The sequence below is a fragment of the Berghia stephanieae genome, chromosome 5, assembly GCF_034508935.2.
Source record: "Berghia stephanieae isolate SIO BIC M18660-M18661 chromosome 5, UCSD_Bste_1.3, whole genome shotgun sequence".
NCBI lineage: Eukaryota > Metazoa > Mollusca > Gastropoda > Nudibranchia > Aeolidiidae > Berghia > Berghia stephanieae.
In genome coordinates this window covers 66,198,463-66,203,462 of record NC_088364.1, presented here as the reverse complement: position 1 = coordinate 66,203,462, position 5,000 = coordinate 66,198,463, and positions in this window count along the sequence as shown.

The following is a 5,000-nucleotide window of genomic DNA, read 5'->3' as shown; positions in this document are numbered from 1 at the left end:
TCGAGTGTTGGTCTAACATAAACTTTATAGCATTTCTCTTTTATTGTTACTTTGTAGCCAAAGAGGTTTCTTCTCAAGAATCCCAGGGTGGAGTTTGCCTTCCTGCATATGTTTGCAATGTGGTATTTCCAGGTCAGGCAATTGTTTATCGTTACTCCGAGATATTTTGCTTTGGTGACTTCTTATAGTGAGTTGTGGTGTATTGTGTATTATCTTCCTTTCGTTGGTAATTTTCTGGAATCAAAGTTCCGATGAAGAATTTCTGAGTCTTTCTTATGCCTTATTGCTCTGTACAAAAGGCTGTCGTCCGCAAATAGTCTCAGTTGAGTTCTGAGCGACAATCTTTCAGGCAAATCATTGATGTAGATAAGGAACAAGAGGGGACCCAGTACGGTACCTAGGGGAACACCTGTAGTACTGGAGCTGACTCTGACATTGCTCTTTCAGTTGTTTACGATTATTGAGAAAATCTATTATCCAGTCGTGTGTGTTACTCATGATTCCATATCTCCGCAGTTGAATAGCCAGAGTATGGTAATTGACTTTATCAAATGATTTACTGAAGTCTAATAATATCACATCTGTTTAGAGTTGTTTATTCATGTTTTCTGTTACGTTGTTGTAAGTTGTTAATCATTGTGTTTCACAAAAGCTCTCCTTTCTGGAGCCATGCTATATATAAAACATTCAAGTATAGAACAGATCAGAGAGAGAGAGAGAGAGAGAGAGAGAGAGAGAGAGAGAGAGAGAGAGAGAGAGAGAGAGAGAGAGAGAGAGAGAAAGAGAATGCTGTGAAAGAGTTTGCACCCAGTCGTATGTTCACCCAATCAGGTTCAGAGACAGACTACCAGGCCTCGACAGCTAACCTCAGGAAAGGAAACATTTTTAGCCTTCAATAAGACAACATATGTTTTTCTTGAACACACTCACATGGAAAAAGCTGACAACGAGATATTGGCTTTATCTTGCCCCGTTAAATAATTCAAAGAGATCAGGATAAAATAGAAAAGGCTGCTGTTGAATTCTCTCAAGTCTCCCAAGAAAAATGTATTCCACAGTCATTTGTCTATTAAATATGATTTTTGTTGGATCCTAATCATCTAAAAATGTTAATATACGTCACCAAGAAAGTTTTTCATTTTCGAAATTAATAGTTACCAACATCGCCATAATCACTACCACTATCACCACCACCACCTCATCATTACCATATTCATCATCATCATCATCATCATCATCATCATCTCATCATCATCATCATCATCATCATCATCATCATCGCTACCACGATCACCACCACCTCATCATCATCCCCATCACCGTTATCAATACTACTATCTCCATAATCACCTCATCATCATCATTATCATCATCATCATCATCACTACCATTACCACCACCACCATCATCACAACACCAACAACACCATCCTGATCATCATCTTCATCGTCGTCATCATCATCATCATCATCATCATCATCATCATCATCATCATCATCATCATCATCATCATCATCATCATCATCATCACTACCAAGATCAGCACCACCACCACCTGATCATCATCATCATCATCATCATCATCATCATCATCATCATCATCATCATCATCATCATCATCATCATTATCACCAACATCACCTCCACCATCATCTTCACCACGATGACGACCAACACAAGTAAAACTGACACCAGCACCATCTCATCCTCTCCCACCACCCCCTTCCAGTCCTCATAATAAAGCTATACTACCGGCCCATACGGTTCCTATATCACATTTTTAACAATTATAATTATTTAAACCAAAAAAATCAACCGCTTAAACGGGCTAAAAATAATATATTTTTAAAGCACCGAATTGTCAACAAATATTTCATGGATTACGCCCCTTTATTTTAATATAGCTCATATAGGCGGATTTTCATCTCCCTATTTTACACTGTTAGAGGAATTTCTCAATGTGGTTCTATATCAACATCGATTAATAGTGGTCTCAAGTTACTTTGTACCAAATTTGGTGCTTTCATCACTAATTTGCACAATTTTACCCTAATTCCCCTAGCTACTAGGATTTGTCTCTTCCAAGGGAAGACTGTAACAACCTAGGCGTCAGCGAAATGCAGCGGCGCAAATTGAGCTAGGGCGAGGTGACTGGTTCAAGGCCACACAGCGCAGCGGCGGGTGATTGAACTCGGTACCTTTCGAAGCAAAGACCGTACCGCTGAGCCATACTGCACCTCGGTATTCATCGCGTCATGATGATGACATAATAATAATAATGATGATTATGAGGATAAACATTCTCAAAGTGCTTATAAAGGGGTCCCAAGCCGACAGCAAAACTCCTACACGTAGAACGAGACGTAACGCCTGTTAGTGTTAGTAAAGCTGCTGCGGGTATTGTAAGAGTGTTAATACAAAAAGGACGCCTAGCAGGCGACTGGTACTCCCTGACGTGCTGGCCACAAATGAAACACGATAAAACGCATTGCGCATGATAAGTTCGAGGAAGTGCGCTAAATAAATGTAATAGTAAATTATTTTTATTCAATGTCGAGTAAAATTTCCTGTCCATAAATTATAATGTCACAGTAATACACACTTGAAACGAACACGCTCAAAAGAAAAATCTGTACCTTCGTTTCCAAGGCACCGGGCATTGATCGCCCTGGTTATATTAGATACCTTTTAAATTTTTTTGTCCCTAAAAGAAAACTGACAAAAACACTCATCAAAAAATTCTTGAGAATCTTGAAAACGCATCGTAAAAAATTCTGAACAATCATTTCAATTTTGAGCAGTCCATTGTTCATAACGTCCTTCCGTCGGCTGTCACATGCTCCTTGGAATACATGACAATAATATCTCTTAAATCTTGGTTGAAAAGTTTCAATTTTTACGTCCTCAATAAAGTGAATTGTTGATTCTGTGCTCTATTTACTTTTATTATTCCTTTGAGTTAAAAATTGATTTGGTTACGATTTTGTAAAGCGCTTTTTTTGGATAATAATAATAATAATAATAATATAATAATAATAATAATAATAATAATAATAATAATAATAATAATAATGATAACAATAAGAATTTATGAGAACGCGCTGTAAACTGTCTCGTAGGTAGCATGAAAACCATTCTAGAGCTTTGTCTCCGATTCCAAAGAGCCTCTGCATTCTGTCTAGTAGTAGCATTGTGTGATCCACAATGTCGAAATCGGCACTTAAGGTCCAGCGGCAGTAGTATTGCATTATCGTTATTGTCAAGTAGGTCGACAATATCATTGTGGACATGCAAAAGTGCTGTTTCTATGCTGTGTGGTTGCTTATTAGGTGGCTTGAAAAACAGTATGCATGCTGATTGTTGAAATTTATGTAATTGTTGAGACGTTTGACAATGCGTCTTTCAATTAATTTCGAAATGAAATGAAGGTTCGAGACTGGCCTGTAGTTTTTCAATTAAACAAATAAATAAATAAACTCCCCTTTATTCATCCCATAGGGGAAATGTGTCTCTAGAGTCTATTCCAAAGGAAGACTGGAATAACTCAGGCGTCAGCCGCAGTGCAGCGCCGCAAATTGAGCTAGGGTGAGGTGACTTGCTCAAGGCCATACATGCAGCGGCGGGTGATCGAACTCGGTACCTTTTGGGTACGAAGCAAAGACCGAACCGCTGAGCCACGCTGTCCCCTAATTGATCGGTATCCATAATTTTCTATTTTCAAGAGTGGCTAAATAGAGCTTCTTTGAAGCAGGTTGGAATGTCTGAATTCTCGATAGACCTATTTGCAATCGAAGTGATAGCAGGTGCAACTTCCTTTACGCATTCTTTCAAAAGCCATGTGGGTACAGCATCACGTGTGTACTGTTTATTTGGGGCTTTCTCAATTGATTCACTAACTTCTTCTATTGAAGCAGAGCAGAACAATGGGCATAATATAGATGGTATGCTATCTTCATTTTAAGAGGTGTTGACTGTATTGTCCATGCTGGATCTAATGGTAGTGATTCTATTAATGAAGTAATCATCGAAGTGCACTGCAAGTTCTGATTTGTTTTGGTGTGATGGCAGTAAGTTTTCCCCACAATCAACTTTCATCAAACCGTTCAGGACATTACTGTTGCCTTTACTATCGTTCACCTTGTCTCTAATAGATTTTATTTAGGTTTCGATTATCAGAGTGTTAGATGCAGTTTGTGCTGGTTTGTATTACTCTCTATGTACTGTGAGTCTTGTTTTCCGCCTAGTTTCTTCCGCTTCTCTTCTCATTTCCTTTGATAACCGACTTTTCTCAGTTAACCATGTTGTAAAGCCTTATGGTGGTAACTTTAGTTGGCAACCGCGCATGGTGATCAAGAAGTTCAGACACAATCTGGTTATAAATTGAAACTTTTTCAGCTGCTGTAAATGCACGTTCAACGCTGGGGGTAAGTCTGAATGTAGTAATGCGATTTTAAAAAATTATCAATATCTGATGACATACTTTTGATATGTTACTGTCCTTTTTTTTTGTGGGTTTAGATTTTTCCAAATTCAATTTAAATTTTAAAAAATTGATGATCTGGTATGTGATGTTTATTTAAAAAGGGTCATCGCGGTGTTTAATTATGAGGTCGAACGTGTTTCCTTTTCGTGTGTTGGTTCTATGATGAGTTGGACCCCTAGTTGTGTGCCTCAATTATGTTGAGAAAATCCGATGCATTGTTATCTGACTCATCGTTTACATGGATATTAATATCCCCTAAGAGGTAAAGATTGTCTTTTGTTGACAGATCGATGAAGTATTGTTCAAATTCAATCAAAACCTCCATCATCATCATCATCATCATCATCATCATCATCATCATCATCATCATCATCATCATCATCATCATCGTCGTCGGCGTCGTCATCATCATCATCATCATCATCATCATCATCATCATCATTACCATCATCATTATCATCACCACCATCATCATTATCATCATCTTCACCATCATCATCATCATCATCATCATCAT